Source organism: Centruroides sculpturatus, unplaced genomic scaffold (genome assembly GCF_000671375.1).
Source record: "Centruroides sculpturatus isolate CEXI.00-Female unplaced genomic scaffold, Cexi_2.0 scaffold555, whole genome shotgun sequence".
Lineage (NCBI taxonomy): Eukaryota > Metazoa > Arthropoda > Arachnida > Scorpiones > Buthidae > Centruroides > Centruroides sculpturatus.
Window position 1 is genome coordinate 162,747 of NW_019384779.1, and position 20,629 is coordinate 183,375.

A 20,629-nucleotide genomic window follows, 5' to 3' on the forward strand; every position below is an offset into this window, starting at 1 on the left:
TAAAATGTAACATTTTATGAAAAGAAAAAAAAATATTTTGATTTTATTTATTTTTTATTTTATTGATATGTATTCAAATAAGTATAATTATAGGAATTGATCTCGTTAACTGCTCAGTGTGCTTGTAATGGCTCTGAGAGGTTATCTGTACATCGGTGTTAGAGGCATAGTCATGGCTATGACAAAGTAAACGACAAACTCGGTTACAAATTTCTGTAATAAGATATATGAAAACAAACAAACAAAACAGAAAATCAGCGATGCAATTATTATTAAATTACAGATCGTGTCGGGTTATCATATTTCTTATTATCAAAAAATGTTTACTTAGCTGACCCTCCTTCAAGTAAATGTTATACACGCCTGTGCGAGTGTTTTTGTATTTCGAATCGAATTAGACTTCGAATAATTAGGTTATATATAATGCACAGAACTCAGGTAGTACTAAAGTATAAAATACCTTTTCCACTTCCATTGCGATATTATACCGTTTCATCTCGTATAATTATTAATTATTATACTGTCTCATATTAAATATTAAAATAAAAAACTTTAATTTTATGCTACAGTTTAGTACACACATATTTTTTTAAATTATTAAAATAGTGACTTTTTCCTAACGTTTTCACCGAATCGACTGATTAAATACAAATTCAGCAGATCTGATGAAATTTCATCAGACTTGGAGACTTTAATTTAAAAGGAAATTGTTTAGGGTGCAAGAAACAACCTCTGTTATGCATTTGACGCTGCTGTTGTCATAATTTTTTTTTTCTTGTTTCTTCCTCTTCTTCAGTACTTTTACTAAATGAACTCAGTTTCTGAATAAGTCGCTTGCCTAAAGTAGAAATTTTCAAAGTGTAATTATTGGAAATAATCTGAACAAAATAATAGATTTATAAAAACACTTACGGATCAAATTCCGTCTTTCCTTTAGACAATCTATAAAACTAGTTCGACTTCGATCATCTTCATCTACTCGTGTTTAGAAATTAACCAATACAAAATAATTCAATGACACAAAAAATTATAATTACAACGATATTCGAATAAATCAGTTTAAAATTTTTATTTAATTCGAATGAAAACTTACCGCAACGTCTTCTATCAAGAAGTTCTGGCCTTCTAATAGAGTTAGACACTAGACAAAGAGTCGATAAAATAACGAAGTTGATAATAATGAATATGACAAAATCTTTCATCTTCCTTAATATTGAACTTTGTTTAAAGTACGAGATATTTATACCATTGTATAGAAACCAGTAAAATATTATCAAGGAAGATCAGAATTTCAAAAATTTTATGAGGAAATTATATAAATATCTATATTATATTATTTATATTACTTATAAATTAATTATAATCATTCAATTTTATAATATAACTTTAAGTCATATCAAATTTTGAAACGTTATACTTTTATGAAATAAAAAATTTTAATTGTAAAATCTAAGAAAAAAATTTCGAGGAAAACGACCGAAAAAGATCACACAGACTGATAATCTACTCATTTGCATATCCAGGAAAATTAGTGACAGTCGAGTTTCGTTAGATTTATAACTTTCCTACAATTCGGAATTTTATATTAAAATCTTCTTTACGGTGAAGAGATTAAAACCAAATATAAAAGTTCTTTCTAAATGGAAAAGGTTAAACTCCTCTCTCTAGAATGGAAGGTCTTCCTTTATATTAAATGCGTAATCTAAACTCCTATAATTTATTCGTTCAAAACATAATTTAAAATAGAAAGGTATTGAAAATGAAGTATTCTACGTTTAAGTCTAAATGATTGGCATGACACAGATATATGTATTGGCTCGATAACAGGAAGAAGGATAATGTGCCAATTAAATATTTCCTACGCACGTTCAATACTATTTTCGAATATCTTCCATTACTTATGCTTAAGATTTTGAGGAAAAATTCTTTGCAAACCGTTGGATAATTTTAAATTATCAAAAGTAAATAATAAATTAAAACATGAAAACAAAAATAAAATATATAAATACTGTTTAAAAAAAGAAAAATGAATTTTGGTACTTTAGTGCGGAGTAATGATGTCCCATTTATAGTCAATCAGTAAGAATTAGTGCTGTTTAGCTTTCTCACAAAAAAAATCCTCTCGGAGATGATATCACCAGCCAATTTCTTCTCATTATCCACACTAGGATGAATTTATACATCTCCTCAAATAATATGCGATATGTCGGAGGTTAGCGTTGTCACACCTTTAGCTATATTTGCCGTTTTTATTGCTTTTTTGTTTTTTAGAATGACGAACACCGTCGAGTTCGGCATCTTAAACGTGGCCACCAGATCCATCGTATCTCTTTCTTGCTCGTGATAAGTTCATTTTTCACCTTAATCACCTTTCTCTTGGGCTTCGATACTTTCACACGTTATTATTATTTTTCATTATTTAATACTGTGAGATATTTTAAAGTATATATTAAATATAGTTTTAGATTTATCTGAGTTAAATATTTAATTTATTATTGCTGTTTGCAATAAAGTAAAAATCTAGCAACGAGTTGAGCGACTTTCGTGATAAAAAACAGGATATATTAGCATAAAATTAAAATTTCTGTGGTTCCATCTGTTACAAAACTCTTAAAAACAATTATTATAAGTGAGTATAGCAGAAAGTTCAATTTTTGAAGGTAGAGACGAGTTTTATTTTTATTTTTTTAAATTGTAAATGCTAAGAACAAGTAAAATCTTCGCTAAGTCCGACTTCATTCGCGAATGTGATATGTGATCCCCTGATCTCTCCATCGCCACGACATTTAGCCATCAAAATTTAATACTACCAATGTCTCTTATATACAAGATACCATGCAAAACTTTCTTAATCATTACCCACCCCGAGATATTAATTGAATTACATGCCATCACACAAACACAATGTCCTCTGACTTTTTTCCGTTTTTCTTGAACTTTTCTGAGTTCAGCAGGTCTCGAAATGTGAAAATTTGCAAAAAAAATCAGAGGCTCATAGTAAAATATTACACAATGAAATCGTTTGTCGTATTTTATTAAATAACTCATTGTTTGTATAGAAAACGGGGATTTCTTTCTCTCTCTCTCTCTCTCTCTCTCTCTGTTTTTGTTTGCTATTCTGAAAAATTTCTGAAATTAATTAATTCAAGAATTTATTTAATTGCATTGCAATAAGTTATTCTAATTAAAGGTTAATAAATTCTCTATTCCAGCGGAGTTATCTTGTACAAAAACGTACCCATAAACCTTACTAATACAAAAACTGCCGTCAAGCACGAGTAGATCAGTCGTTTTCAAATTATTACCGTTTTATTTCAGATGTACACGAAACACAATAAAGTATGGCACCTTCATTCAATGACTACGTTTTACGTTCGTAATTATTTTGCTATGGAAAGTCGTGATACCGAGGACGTCAAGTAATCGTTCCGACGTCAAAAGCCGTAATAGTGGTGGTGTCAAGAATTTTCATTATACAGTTTTGGTATCTGCGGAAAATGCTCTAATTTATAAGAATTAAATATTTTTAACAAATGAGAACGCGATTATCTCGACAGAAAGTGTTCTAATTCCTTTGTTAAGCCGTTCGTTCGTTCACTCGCTTACTTGGCGGATTACCTCTACCGAGCCTCACGATACAATGATAATCTCAAATAATATTTGTTATCTAATTTCTTTTCTTGCTTTTTGTTTATATAAATCAGACGACAGACGTGTTTGTGATTTATTTAAATAAAAAATTTCTGTATTTAAACTAACTAACCTATTGACGAGCGTATTGATAAGTAAATTTTTAACAGATTAAATAAAATGTTTAAAGGAAAAAAATTCGTTGACCTGTATTTAGATATTTAGGATGCTTCGGGCATTCGTATAAATAATGATATGTTATTAGACTTATAAAGTTAAAAAGTATAAAACACTATTTGAAATTTACAGCTTATGACTTAATACATCGATGTCTTTATTCATCGACGAGTTTAAAAATAAACCAGTTTTGTTGACTCGAATATTTATTATTTTTCTCCAGATATACAATATATAAATAAACCGACAACTCCCAAACACCAAGACGAAATGAAACCAGCAGTTAATATGCAACTTATGCTGGAATAAGTTACGTTTATTTTGGATTTTTCTGTAACTATTTGTTGGGATGATTCGTCATGTAGACTCGAGGATCCTTATGGCGAGGTTACACAGGAGAGCGACAGTTGTGGTATGTTTCAATGACATTTGATTTGTATTTTAAGTATGTATTCTTCTTTACTTCGTTCTAAGTAATATTCTCTTTAACGTTTACTCAATTTACATTATAATTTAAGGAAAATATATAATAGAATAAATAATTTTTTTAATTAGTTCTGAGTGATGAGGATAAAGCCAATCTTCGTTTCTGCGAGCATGAAAATAGAATGTCACTCGTAAGTTTTCTTAAATGTAATTTTTAATACTAACTTATTAACATTTACCCTTTAGGTACTGGAAATCCGTAAAAATTGTGGTCGACAAATAAAATTTTTCCAAACAATGGAAGAAGTAGATAAATTCATTTGTAAAATCAGACGTACAGTACATCTTCATAAGTAATATATTTAAATTTTCTTTATACATTTTCTCAAAAATATTTATTAACTTTATAAATTAATCATATTTATGTTTACAGGAATATGAAAAGTTTGCAAAATGTTACGCTGCGGGGAAATATACTTTAAGTTTTGACGAGCCAAAATTGTACCCCGCACCGAACGTGAGTATTACTTCATGAAGTTTATTTCTATACACTTAATATAACAATTTTACTTATACTGTATTGTATATGAGTTTAAGTATTGAAAACGTTTATCTGCTTTAACTGAATACAATAACGTTCGGCTATTAATTAACTACACTACTTCTAAAGTGTTGGCTAGAAACAACGGCGCCATAGGTTCGCAGCTGCTTTCCATTTAGTAAAGAAATGAAATATAGTATGATCGAGACATTGAGTATGATCCTTGATAGCAAATTACACTATTAAGTTTTGTGCTGCGCCTGGACTAAACTGACAATGTAGGGTCTTCCGGCCTGGCTCCAAGTTTAAATTCTTATTACAGTAATGAGCTTATAAAAGATTAGTTGGAATCCCCTGTTAGTGTGGGTTCCAGGCAATTGCCTGTTTTGTTGCCCATAGGAGTTTTATATAGAACTGTTGTATTTAGATCTATCAGAGTCGAAAAATAACATTTATTGTAGCTATTTTCCTGTATTACGCATGGCAACAATTGAAATATTAGAGAACGGATAACATATACTTATATGTGAATTTATGTCGCTTAGTTATCTAAAATTCCCTACTAGTAGAATAAATAAATTATTTCGTTTTTTAAATTGTAAGGTAGATTAAATCGTTTTATATATTAATAATTTTTATCTTTTTTCAGAAATGCTAAGAGCAAATACAAAATCGTGGAAAGAAATCATTTTCTTCAGTTTATCTTCACCAACATCTTAAGAAATAATTACTTTAATTTGCTTTTAATGATTACTTTTTAAGTTTATAAAATATTGGAATAACTTAATAAATTTTTATTTTAAATTCGAATCGTCTAAAATTGTTAAATACTTTTTAATATTTGATACTAAAATAATTGAATAGGAGAAATTTTTGTTCTTAAACTTAATATAATGATTAAGATCGTTGGAGTGTTAACGAATTTTCAAATATTTTTTTCCGATAGACTTACTACAATTTTTTAAATTACAGCACAATTAACGGGAAAGAATTGTAGTTTTTCAGACAGTTTATGCTGTCTGAAAAACTATAATTTATGATTTCGTCGAAAGATGTCTACACATCTTCTACTAGTAGCGAAGGTTTCGATAGCACGAGACTCCACTCTTCATGATGAACAGTCTACGTTCAAAACTGTTACGAGAAGAGTTTTTCAAATTTTTAACTTATTACTTCATATAAAACACTTTTCTGTTTATTAAACTTTTTATATTACTTATTAAATGAAAATCAAAAGTTTGGGATATTATCTACCTTACTTAATGAGCCAAAATTAATATATTTTTTTAAAGTTTAACTATAAAGTTTAAAATTATATCAAAGTATAGTCGTACATTACTAACATCGCCTGATTAATTTATCCGTTTTAATTTTTAAACATTGAAGAGTATTTTTTGCTTTTTATTTATAAACTTATAGAAAAAGTCGCGAATCACCCTTTTAACGTGCGGGATTCGAATTGGTATCCAATCAAAAGTCACTGTCATTTACCACGAAGACTACAAGGAACGAACGACATTATTCTTTCATAATACACTCCCTGTCGTTGGCCCATTGCTACTCGGGTTCATCGATGATAGACCTAACTGACCGGTTAATTTCGAGTTTTAATTTCACCAATTAACAATCGGATTTACAGAGAATACATTTAGTTTGTAATTTAGTGAGTATTTTTATCAAAACAAAATAAAGATAACAATTATTCTCTCTTAAATTACATTTATTTATCAAGATTCATTTGACATTCTTTTGCTAACGGTGAATCTTCTCCCGACATCATACATTTTCGTTCGCCTTCACCACGCATTTCTAAACATTCAAAAATAAATATTATTAATAAATTAAATATATTTTATAGCGATAATCTTAAATATATCTTGAAAGTTTTGTATATTCACAAACTAATATTCTAATACGGAATTTAGCTTACAGCCGAGTTAAATATAAGTTACTGTATGATAGCAAGACATATCTTGGTTCAGTTGCTTCGTGCAAATAAACAATTAGTTTATAATAAAGATTTAGAAGCGAAACGCAAAATTAAACATACTTTTAAACAAAATAATTGATTTAATTTCAAAAACTATTTTAAAACAAAACAAATTAACTATTTCATTTTAATTATTTCGTTCAAATATATATAATTAATCCGCATTAATTAACTTATCACTCGAATCAATTATTGTTTTCAACTCCACACTTCAACATTTAATACGAACAAATATTTCTACTCACGTGAGCTACATCTAAAAACTTCGAATCCGCTCGAGCTTCCGCCCTCATAGCCGAGTCGTAGCATTTCAGATATTTCTCGTGTTCCTTCAAACGCAGAAATAATTAATTAAACGAGTAATTTCGACCGCTTTATATAATAATTAAGTCGAACGACCAACCTCTTTAGTTTTAGTTTTACAAACGAATTCGGTTATTTCTTCCAAAGTTTGACAATATTTTACTTGTTGAGCGCAGTTTCGGAACAGATCGACCGCCTGCGTAATAAACACACATCAGTGATAAATGATAGATTAAAACGTGTATAAAACGATAAATCTTACGATTTGAAATCCGTTTTCCACCATGCAGTAGCGATAACGTTCGGGATGTTCCAAAGCTGAAATTAAAAATTAGCGCATTTAGGAATAAAGTACGTTTCGATAAGAATGAAAATGCTCGTAATTTTTGATACTTGCCACAATAATCCCTGTTTAGATCTTCCACATAAACTAAAGAGCCGTCAATAGATGACACGGCGAGAAGCAGAATCGCTGTAGTTATTATAACTTGCATGGTTGTCGATGTTTTTTCTTTCTTAATGCTGGATTTTTTCTCATATTTATAGTCGTTGGGTATCCAGATTGCTTTATATTTAAGTAGTTATCGATAAATAAGAAATTGGTTTAAAATAAATAATTATTTGAGATGCGGGTCGAGGTTTCTGATAAGGTAACTTGTGTTTCTGATTATATCGAAATTTCATAATTAACATTCCGTTGAGAATTCAGTATTACGTATCATTGTCACTGAGGAATGGCGAAATACGTTATTTTTATCTAGTGATAGTCTCGTATTGTTTCATTTTTACTTTTTTGAATGGGTATTTAAAAATATACAAATGGGAAATATTACGGATACGTTTTTCGATCAATTAATTATCAGTTTTTAATTAATGAAATACGAACAATATTTAATTAAATAATATATAAGTTACATTATCTGTGTTAAGTAAGTATTTAAAAAATTAATAAAATATTGTTATTTAATCGTTGGTATTTGCATGAAAAGTTTTAAATTTTGTTAATGGTAATTTTGAACACAATTCAAATATTACTTTATTAATAGATTAAATTCACCGTTAATTTTATTTATCAATTCTTTTAGCATTAAATTGTATTTAATGCTATCGTGCATAATACGTAGAAACAAGGATCACCAATTGAATAGATCAGCGATTCCCAACTGGGATACGTGTAGAAAAATTAATAATGACGGATGTGCTATAATAATATTCGGATTCTGTGTTGAAGCTTTAGGCAACGTCAGATAACTTGAATTCAATAAATTAATCTTCCGAGTTTTAAATACATATATAAAGTTTATTAGTTCCTTTTTTTATTAACCAACCTCAAAGAGCAATAGCGTAATAGGTAGAGAAGTAGATCAAACACCGAACACTAAACCTTTGTATCTATACAGTATCTAATCTTTTAATCTTCATCAATTCAGCCCCTCTTGCCACCTAACCGTTATTTATTTACAGTTGCAACAAGTTTAGAATACAACTATCCAAAATACAAACATTTTTCTGATGTAAGGGGTACGGTTTTAAAAAATAGGCTGCCAAGGTACTCTAATCAAAGAAGGTTGGGAATCGCTGGTATATATGTTTCGTATCCGAATTAATATTTTTGTTCTGATATCAAAATAACAGAGTCCCGAGTCCGGAGATGTTGATATTAGTAAATATTTTGTAAGACACTTGAAAATTTCTCACCGAGTGTGATCAGTGGGTAGTTGGTGGCGGATTCACGCATATCTAACGAGCCATAAGGAGTTTTGCGGGCTTTTTTTCAGACGTTTAACATGTAAATAGGGTCTAGTTTTTATAAGGAGACCTTCGAGAGGCTTTCCCTCGGCAAATCGCTCTTACCTCGCTTCATTTCATTCTATCAAGCCCAAACATTTTAAAATGTATTTTCCTCGCTTATCGCCACAGATAAATATTTCTTGTAAATAAATGAGATTATTCAACAAGAATAATAAAGCTATTGAAACCAGGATCCATTGTCGTTTTCAGATTTTAGCGCTTACATTTTTCTAGAAATTTACGTTCTTAGTTGTGTCATTTTTGAAGCAAGGTTGCGCTATGTATTAAGCATTTTATCATTTGTTTGCCTGTAAATATAGCTTCGTTTCACTCTATTAACCTACAAGAAACAATTTAGGTCTTACTATATAATTATGTAAGATACCACGTTTTAATTTTAATAAATTTACAAGTTGGAACTAGTTTTTAATAATTAAATATTATATTTAATTATTAAAAATTTCGAACAAAAACGAATGAAATCAATTTAATATAATTGTTAGTCATTTTTATGATGAAATTTTTTGTAGAAAGTTTAGAGGAAATCGATGCTTACCACATGTTTTCGCAGTAAACTACTTAAAATAATATGATCATTAACAAATAAGTCTATGCATTATTATTGCAAATTATAGTGATTTTATCCAATTGCTGATGTTATCAGTATGGATTGTTTTTTGTTCCTGTTTAAAAGACGTCCGAAGGATATTATTGACAATTAACGTAACGGCCTTGAATTACAAAACACTATAATTATCAAATATCAATTATATGAATTAACAATGGACAATTGTATTATGCGTGAAAGTTGATAAATTAATTTTTTGTAATATTAATAAATGTTATTTAATTTATAATCATTTCTGACGAAGACAATTTTCATACTTTTTATTCGGCGATGATATCAAACATCGATTTTTCATTTCGAATATCCTTCTTTAATTAAAACATCATTAAATAATTTGCCTAAATTATTTGCTTTTACAATTTTAAAAGATATATGGAATACGTCTAAATGACAATCATCTAAGTAATTAGACCAAATTAATTAAAATACTTTAAAAATGTATAAAATAATTTTATTTTAAATTACGTTTATATGTGTTTCTATCATTTAATATAACAATTTTTTAATAATTAAAAATAAATATTACATTGTTTCTGGTGCTAAAAGACCATTCTCGTCCTATTGCATAAGTTTGATGGGTCCAATTTTCGCAAAACATTATTGGTGCTCCAAAATTTAGCTTTAAGTTATGAGGTGATAGTCTAGCTGGTTGTAAGGAGTTTAAAAACCCCACCAGCTACCTTACTGTCTCCTAAGTACAGTACAGTACACCTACTTTAAGTCCTAGGTCGAGACGGACAGACATTTCAACAAATAGAATACAAATGTTAATTTAAATAAATATTATTTATATAATTAGCAATAATTAATTATTTCTACTAATTATTCATTCGAGTTACAGTCATAAGTAATTTTTATGCCTATTTAATAGAAGTAAAAATGTAAGGGTTTGGCAATGCAAGCAAAATGTTAGCTGAACGATAATTTACCTTATCAGAAACCTCGACCCGCATCTCAAATAATTATTTCTTTTAAACTAATTTCTTATTTATCAATAACTACTTAAATATAAAGCAATTTGCAAACCTAACGACTATAAATATGTGAAAGAATCCAGCACTAAGAAACAAAGGATATCGACAACCATGCAAGTTATAATTACTACAGCGATTCTGTTTCTCGCCGTGTCATCTATTGACGGATTCTTAGTTTATGTGGAAGATCTAAACAGGGATTATTGTGGCAAGTATCAAAAATTACAAGCATTTTCATTCTTATCGAAACGTACTTTACTCCTAAATGTGCTTATTTTTAATTTCAGCTTTGGAACATCCCGAACGTTATCGCTACTGCATGGTGGAAAACGGATTTCAAATCGTAAGATTTATCGTTTTATACACGTTATAATCTATCATTTATCACTAATGCGTGTTTATTACGCAGGCGGTCGATCTGTTCCGAAACTGCGCTCAACAAGTAAAATATTGTCAAACTTTGGAAGAAATAACCGAATTCGTTTGTAAAACTAAAACTAAAGAGGTTGGTCGTTCGACTTAATTATTATATAAAGCGGTCGAAATTACTCGTTTAATTAATTATTTCTGCGTTTTGAAGGAACACGAGAAATATCTGAAATGTTACGACTCGGCTATGAGGGCGGAAGCTCGAGCTGATCCGAAGTTTTTAGATGTAGCTCACGTGAGTAGAAATATTTGTTCGTATTAAATGTCGAAGTGTGGAGTTGAAAACAATAATTGATTCGAGTGATGAACAGGTTAATTAATGTGTATTAATTATATATATTTAAACGAAATAATTAAAAATAAAATACCTAGTTTGTTTTAAAAATAAATTATTTCTTTTTGAATTCACTATCAAAGCACAACTTATTCTTAAGTCGGTTCTACTCTCAGTAATTTTCATATTACATTGTAATTTCAAGAGTTTACGAATTGTCAAAATATATTTAAGATTATCGCTATAAAATATATTCAATTTATTAATAATATGTATTTTTGAATGTTTAGAAATGCGTGGTGAAGGCGAAAGAAAGTATATAACGTCGTGACACGATTCGCCGTTAGCAATTTTAAAAGAATGTCAAATGTATCTTAATTAATAAATGTAATTTAAGAAGGAATAATTTTTATCTTTATTTTGTTTCGACGAAAACTGAATATATTCTCTATAAATCTGATTGTTAATTTCTGTAATACAAGCGCGAAATTAAGCGGTCAGTTACGTGACATATTTATCAGTCTAAATGCAACTAAATCTGAAATGTGTACCAAAACACACCACTATGAAAGTTTTGGCCGGCCAGCAGCAAACATTTTATTTTTACACAACACCTTTATTTATTTGGTTTTATTCTTTTCGTCCTATTGTCACCGGCGAGGAAACTGTTGGAGTGTCTTTTATAAAGAATAAGATTCTTTATAAAACTTCGATTCGGCACTATTATTTGTTCGCCACTTAATCGAGTGTGGCGATAAACCGAGGTCCCTTATTTATTAAATATCAAAATTTTGAACTTCGAAACTATCGAAGAAGCTTACAGAAGATCTAATAATATTTTAACTGAAGAAATATACTTAAAAAGTGTTTAATATTGCATGCTGTTACTAGATTTAGCACGATTTTACAATGGTTACAACACTGAATAATGATAGATAAATATTCGCTACAAGGTACGAGAATTCACTTATAAAAACTTGCTTTGATAATTACTCACTGCTGGTTGATGATATTTTATACACTGTATTTTATTTTATTGTTTATGTAATTTAATATGAAGCTTTTCACATCAGTAAATTTTAGTAAAAGAAAAATTTTCTATGTCAATATTATACGAAATAGTGAATTAAACGATAAACATAAAATGTATTTTTCAGAAATAAAATTATTTAAACAATTTGTAAATAATACAGGTTAACAGGATTGAAGGGCTCGCAGGCAATGCACATGGCATTCTGCCAAGAGGGGTGCCTCCCGGGACGACTTTATATGGGAAACTATTCTCTAAACAGGTATTGTTAGAAACTTGAAGAAAACAAAGAAAGCTCCAAGCAATCAATTACTAGTGTTCAGTGGTTTTATCCGAGTGAATAAAACCACTAATTTCCCACTTCATCTGTGGGAAATGGTGGGATAATTTTATGACTTCAAAATTTAGAAAGTTCGATCATTTATCTCGAGAAAATCACGTAGATGCAAGTCACAGATATCTAAAGTGACAATGTCCTTTATTTCGATGCTACTGTACTTTAGATTTATTTTTTAATGGCCATTTTTTCCTTTATTTTATAAAATAAAATTGTAAATTGAGTATTGTTGCATGCACATGGCTCGCCACAGATGCCATTAGTGGTATCTGTGGCGGCTCATACATATGCGTGTGTTTGTAGTATACACATATTGTACTCATATGTGTGTATAGCGCAGAACTGTGGTAGTAGTGAATGGACGTCTTGAAGTTGTCACTGGTGTACTTTGGCTCAACATTAATGTAGTGAGTTCATTCAAAACGTATTTTATCTTTAAACAGGTAAATTTTAATATTGTTTTCATTATTACATATTAATTTTTATTCTGTTGACCCTGTGGGTCTATAAAATAAAATGTTCACTTTGGTATTAAAGCTGTTTGTTTTATTCACATTTTTCCATTATTATCAATACAATTTGGAAGAAGAGAAAAGCAAAAACTAAATAAATAAATAAAATCTGGAAAACACTTTTTAGAAAATAAAACAGTTAATTTAATTTTAATATCGAAATTACAAAGATTTGTCAATATAAATTATAATTAAATCCTGTCAATAGTTTTATCCGTAGGTATAGTTACCCATTGTCATCTATTGGCATATATAAGTTTTTCTGTAATTTGAGAAATTATTCTTAATTTTTCGTTAAATACTCTGGTGAGACGTTTCATACTTTCTTACCGATAATCAAATTTATTGTTTATAAAGACATAAGAATATGGTAAGAAAAACTGCGACAGACAAACAGTTACGGCAATTATGCGTGGAAACAATGGGCTGGTTTCAAATGGAACTGGCTATGCCATTGGCTCGTTTATCCGGCAAAATTTGCATGCCATACTGAGATAAATCCGCAGTTCTGCAGTGTTTTCTATGGTAATATTTTTTAAACACGAATTTCAGAAGATATTTCACAATACATAAGGAAAAAATATCTGTAAATATTCAAATTTTAAAGCCTAAAAGTACACAATAATTACAAAAAACCTTATATATTACAGGAGACGTGATGAAAACTGAGTAAAAGAAATTCAGTTTCGTTCAATATTTTTGAAGAAGTTCCGCTTAAGAGTATCCATCGGCACTTTACAAGGGTGACCCTACACTATATCGAAGTATTTGAAGGTAAGATTCCCCCAGTTTGACCTTGATCGATGATATCAAAACATTCAGAATCGACAAAAATACCCTCCCGACTTACGATTACCACCTCTCCCACCAGCTTGCCCCTGACGTTTACTTCGAAGATCCAGCTGATCATGCCATGTTTAGGATCTACACTGACGGTTCCGAGATGGGTGACGAAGTGGGTGTCGCTTTTGTAGTTTACTCCGATTTAGGCCGCGAGCTTCGCAACGCTCTCTTCCGTCTAGGTACACACTGCTCAATAGCACAGGCGGAAACATTAGTTATTTATATGAGCTTAATTCACATTAAGCGTAGGAAGGACAAAAGACACTACTTACACTAGCGCATTTATTCTGACGTTAGAGTAGCTTTACACAGGATTGCGAAGTCTTACAGCCGCTTAAAACTCGTCCGTCTCATACACCACTTTCTCAGACACTTAGACAACATTAGAATAGATTTCCAATAGATCCCGGGTCGTGCGAGGGTTCTCGGCAACGAGACCGCCGACCATCTTGCCAAACAAGCTGCAAAGTCTTCAGTCACTAGTACTTTCAGTTACATTCCTACCTCGTATATCAACAATCACGTCAAGAAGCAAATCTTCATTCTCTGGCAAGACAGTTGGGACTGTGACACCACTGGTAGGCTCACCTACACTTTCATTCCTAAGGTTGACACTACTGCAACTCTTCGCCATTTTACCCTAGTTACACCCTCTCTCAGCTACTTACAGGACACGGCAACTTTAAGCAATACTTGCATAGTTTTAATCTCGGGGACAATCCATAATACGATTGTGGTATGCAGGAGTTTTGTTCTTCCTGAATACCACCACTTCAGTTAGCTTTTCGCTGCAATAGGTACAATCACATTAAGAATAGTAGTCTATAATGAGAGCTGCTATTCTTGAAGGGTACTGTACAACTGGCCTCGCAACCCGCACATTTCATTCACACGTGTACGATGTTCCATCATCTCGCATTCATATTCCTTATGGGGCTCTCGAGAGCACTCATTCCGGGGGCACGAATGGCAATTAGTTTTCTCTCGCTTTGTTTCAACTGTCGGTATATAGCTTCCTTTTACCTTTATATTTTAATTTTTATTTTCCGTCTTCTTTTTCAGTCTAAATTCGGTTAGTTTAAGCTGGTCCTAGTTTTAAGTTCGATTAGAGACTCAGCTTGGTTTCTGGTGAGGTTATGACAGGTTAGGTTAAATCAGATTAGGGTTGTTAGCTTTAGTCGTCTGGATAGGTTCGTCCTAGGTTATGGTAGGTTTAGTTAGTGAATAAGTTAATGTTTAAAAAGTAAATAAATAAATAAAAATTGGTGTCTTGCTCGTTTGTCTTCTGTCGGTCCGTTCGTCTGTCTAGTTTTTCGTTGTGTTCGTTTGTTTTCACACTGTCTGTCTAGCTGTTAGTAGTATTAGGATTCGCACTCGCGTTCATCTTTATTAGTATTAAGTAGATATGCCTTCCTACTAACAGCCACTTGGCACTAACTTCTACACTTAGCTATTTTTGGCGGCACTCAATTATTGGTGTTCGCTACACTCGGGTTTTCTTTTAGACCCTTCGGGGGACTACGGCCTCGCTGCCTAAAAACTGCACGCCAATATCGAACGTAACAGGTACAGTAGCCATACGTCCGCCGTTCAGAAAGATCCTACCTTTCTCTACTGTCTATCACCTTTCCCTCCTTCTTTCCCCTCTTTCCCTTACCCTCTTTTCCGCCGGCTAAACATTTTGTGTACGGCCGATATCTTTTACGTATGTATGTAGGTATGTCCCTAATAATAATATAATAATATAATTAATTAATGAATGATCTTAAAGTACGGTACTTTATGCCAAATTGAAAAGTATGGGTCTAATATATTATTGTGTTTTTGAAAAAAAAAAAAAAAAACTTAAATTTATCTCCTTTATAATCGTCTCATTCNAAAATAATGGAGGGTAGACACGAATAAAAGAAAAAGCAGACAATGGCAACAGTAAAAACAACAATACATAAAAAACAATTGATTAATGATATGGTACAAATTCACTTGTTTGGGTATCTTGAAATGCATATTTGATTAATTATTCCTCTTCGTTTTTGGGCTTATTTTTCTGCTTAAAATTTCTGCTTTTCTTTGCACAAACTCTACAAAATCAACTCTGATAGAGAGAGGATCCGTAAGAGCCATTGTTGTTTGATGCCCGTTCTATATCATTGCTTCCCCAGCTTTGATACAGAGAAGTGCCCAAAATTTAGTTTTTGGATTTTTTTTAATATAAAAAATTCTTGATTCGAAAGTGATATAAATTAAATTTGTTATAATTGGAAAAAAATCTGTGTTTATTTGTTTATTTTTATGGTTTAGCAGATGGGTTAGGCACATAATATGTGGTTTTTATAAGAGATAAAGGCACACAATCTATGGTTTTAGAAGAGGGCTGAAGGAGTGGTTTTAGAAGACCGATAATCCATTTGTGATTAACCTTTCCTCTTTGAGCTCATCTCTAAGAAAGACAAGGTAGTGCCTATCCACTTCATTTTTTCCCTGTTTGCTTAGAAATTTCTGACCGAATGGGCCCCTCTATTTGATAGATTAACAAAACAATTCAGCCAAATTTCTCTCTATATATTCTTCCAGTTGGCTCGGTCCCGCATAAAAAACAAAAAAGAGGTTCTGAAGATTTAGTCTTTTATATAAAAATATATGATACGAAATGGATATAAATTGCAGATTTTTCCTTAAAAATGACAAAAAATTTGTTTTTATATGTTTTATTACTTTTATTCGTATTTTTTTATGGTTTCGGAAGATAGGTAGTCCCCATAGTTCTCTTCTAAACCGTAAAATCCATTCTTTGTGACTGCTCGAGTCCCATCTCACCTTTCTCAAACTCTTTGACACGGATCTCGAACAATCAATAGTGTATTTACTTTCTAAACACGCACGTCTATTCGTAATATAGAAGTTGTGTACTTTATATTCAGTATATGAAGTACAGTACATTTGTACAGCTTAATTACATACAAACATATATAGGCCTACAATACACTACTTAGCATCTGCTAATCAATATTTTATTGTACTAGACGCTTACTAAATACAGTCAAACCTCGATATAGAGCCACCATTTTGTTAGCCCCCAAAATTGGCACTAGAAATCTAGTAACAAAGGATACTGTTATTTATTGTTATGAGATACGTTGACGAGCACTCACTAGCGATGTACGAGGGTGGCGCTATATCGAGGTTCGACTGTAATTAATTAATTATTAACAGATTTGGAAACGGAAATGAAAATCGAATATTTAAATTGCATGGAAAGTTTTCAGAGTGAAGAAGCCATCGACGTTGTAAGTTAAATGTAATATAAGTTTGATTATAATTAGCCTAAATACACATCACTTAATTTAAATTATTTGTAGGCAAATGAGTTTTTGGACTGTATGGGTTTTACTTCGTCACTAGACTTTTTAGAAGGAATTTGTTCGATTTCTAGCGGAGATGAAGTAAAGTCTAAATGAATTTTTCTTTGAATATAATCAAAATTTACCAATTTAATTAATAAAATAATTGCTTAATTTTAGAAATATTCCGACGCCTTAAAAAATTTTAACAAATGTTACAAGGAAGATATGTCTACAAAATTTGTAAGTATAGATGATGCTCTACTGCGTTGATTTTATATAAAGGTGGATTAATTACAATTTTTATTGAAGGCCGTCAGTAACGAGAACGTGGTGAGATGTTTGGACAAGATAACAAATGGACCAATGGAATAAACAAAATGGTAGAATATTTTAATTAATTATGTATGTCTATTCAAGTATTAAGTCACTAGTTTATAGAGTGGAGTATTCGTTTGTATCTGACGATAGGCGAAAGACATTAAGTCTTTGATGATTTAAGATTGCACCCTCCATTACTTTTATCTCATTAAAAAATCGTTGTTTGAAAATAATTCCTGTGTATTTGCGAAAGGTTTAAACTTCTGACCTGATGACATAATTAGGACAGGAGGAGAGGAAATTAAAACAGGGCAAATTTTGATCCCTATAGATATTTATTATCTAACTCATACCTTAAAAAAATCCATCGTGAAATGAGTTATCTTGTTTCCTGTAAGCAAATTCAAGAGGGAATTTAGATTGCTCTGCAAGAGGGAAGCCTACCAGTGGCCGAGTGGATAAAACCATTGAACACGAATAATACGTCGCCGATTCAGGTGTCACCAACGTTTTTCTGGTTTTGTTCACGTGCCAGTATATCATAGAAAATCCTCCCGGGAGACATTCCTCTTCCTTTGGCCAATCGCCTGTGTTGCGTTGCCTTCTTCCATCGAGCCGAACCGCGTGAGTGGGGTTTTCGATCGAAGTCGAGTTTTGTTATATTTTAGAAGAACGGATCGTCCAAAAAGACTTATTAGAGCATACCCTAAATGTTCTACCGAAGCCACATTAACACGGCACGCGACTGTTGGTTACTTTTAAGATTTTTGAACTTATTTACGATATGTCACTTATGGCACATATCGTAGATAAAATGAAATTTTTGGCAAACACAAAGAAAACAAACAAAAAATAATAATATATTGAATTTTATCTTTTCTAAGCTTTATACTTTAGTTTTTAGTGTGCTAAATACTGTATTGCATATAATTTTTTCTATTTCAGATCAGGACTTTTGCGAAATTTGGATTATTCGTTTTATGTTCAAAGATATCAGATCTGAATACCATTAATTAAAAATTGTCTTTATTTTAAATATATATTAAATGAAATTTTCAATATAAATATTTGTAAAACATATTTTAGCATTAAAATAAAGTTTCGTAAGCAAATAATCTCATTAAATCTAATCATTTCGTTTTTGTATCATTAGAGCGGACTTAAGCTCTTATAACTCCCAGTGGAAACACTCCAAATTTTTTTAATACCGTAAAACCCGAATCGCGCGGTACCGAATATTTTTTCCGGTTTGGCAGGTTTCCGTTTTGAACGGGTTCTTTTTTAACGTAGAAATTCGCTCTGTCCGAAGAATTATTCCCGTTTAGCCGGGTTTCCTTTTTAGTCTGTTCCGCTTTGGACAGGTTTTACTGTACAATCAGGATAAGCAAAGATACCGTCAACTTACGCTGTGATTGGACGACCGAATTATCATCGAAGAATGCTTTAACTTTTTAATTCTTAATGTACTAATGATAATATTAAGAAAAGATCTCGTTGCCGCGACTCGAAGATACCAAGATTATACGCTTTGCAAACGTTAAAAAAGTATTTAAAAATGGATTATCTTTAACAAAATACATACTGTATTAACAGGAGAGTGGATTTTATGAAAAACATTTTCAAAATTAAAGTCAATAAACGAGAGATAAAAATATTAATGAGTATATAAGATGATGCAGGCAGGTTTATCCGACAATTTTTCATTTCAGGAAACTACTTATTTGTTAGAGGGCTTCTAATTAAATGTTTTTAAACGTGGAAGTAAATAGCATTTTTATTATTAAATACAATTTCTTGAAGAAAAAGTGTAAAAGGTAAGCTATGCGTGAATTATAGTCGACCCCCCTAAAACACTGTTGATAATTCCGTTTTATATGAATTCCATGTTGTACGAGTCGCTTAGATTTTACAAATACGTTTGCCGGGCTGTGAACGACTCACGTATTTGTGAACGGCTTATGTGAGAGCGGAAGGTACTGTACGCGCCATCGCCACCTGAATGGTTCGGAAGAATCGTTTCACATCAGGGATGGAGAACGTCTAGAAACGTCCCAGAGTAGTTGGATCTTGCAGTTAATTTGTTATACCCCGTTCGAAGCCACCATTTTTCTTCGCAACCATTGAACCGATATAGGAGTTCAAACGACCGAACAACTCTTCCAAATCTAAGACTAAAGATTGCAAATTTAAATTGAAAAATCAGATTCAACTTTTTGATGAAATAATTGATTTTCGTAAATGAAAAAAATAAAATAAAAAAGTAATTCAATGTGTTCAATTACAATTTCTTGATATAAAAGTTCTCTATTTCTATTAATCAATCAAATGGGATGCGAACTGGGGAGAATCGTTAGACAAGGTTAGGCTGGTTTCCCAAAACTGGTGCGGGCATTACAGCAGCCATACTTGAACCAGTACTGTTTTCACCACAAATGGCCAAGGGAACCTGCAAAACGTTTTTCGACTATGTGCCTCTGCCTAACTCACGAGCGCGGATCTTGTTAACCCGAGTCGGTATTACACTTGGACCTGGTTATCGCCGCGGTTAGATCTCCACAGATGTGGGTTCAGTCACTCTTGGTTTCATTTCTCTCCACAGATCGCACTGACATTGGTGACCCTACCAGGAGCGAATGGTCCAGCCGGCATAGCTCCGCGGTTCATCAGAATTACTGCTCTCACCACAGCAGGGTGGTGACTGGCGTGAGAGTTATTATTATTTTCGTTGTTTTATAATTAATTAAAGCATTTAATTGTGTCATTTTAACTTAAATTATGACTTTTTAGAATGAAAATGGGTATTTTTGAGGTTTGGAAACGAACTAATTCACTATACATTATTCCTTACAGGAAAAATTGTCTTTTTTTTCCTCTAGGAACGAACTGAATTCGAGTTCCGAGGAATCACTGTGCACGATAGAAACTATTTTTTACTTTGTGACTAAACAAGTCACTTTTAGTGCGCGAGGAAGAAATATCGACAGAGAATATTTATTATTCTCTCTATTTATGGCCAAAGAAACGAATAAAGTGTCCTCCCGAAATGTTCACCACAGGAGATCAAACTTTAGATATTCATTGG

At 31.5% G+C, this 20,629-nt stretch overlaps 1 long non-coding RNA gene across 1 annotated transcript; it reads left to right on the forward strand.

The window, feature by feature from the left end:
* Window positions 1–10,757: 10,757 nt before the first annotated feature.
* Window positions 10,758–11,124, forward strand: LOC111629149. The gene is made up of 3 exons (XR_002757287.1): window positions 10,758–10,803; window positions 10,870–10,965; window positions 11,041–11,124. It is a non-coding gene; the product is annotated as an uncharacterized LOC111629149 (long non-coding RNA).
* The last annotated feature ends 9,505 nt before the right edge of the window (window positions 11,125–20,629 follow it).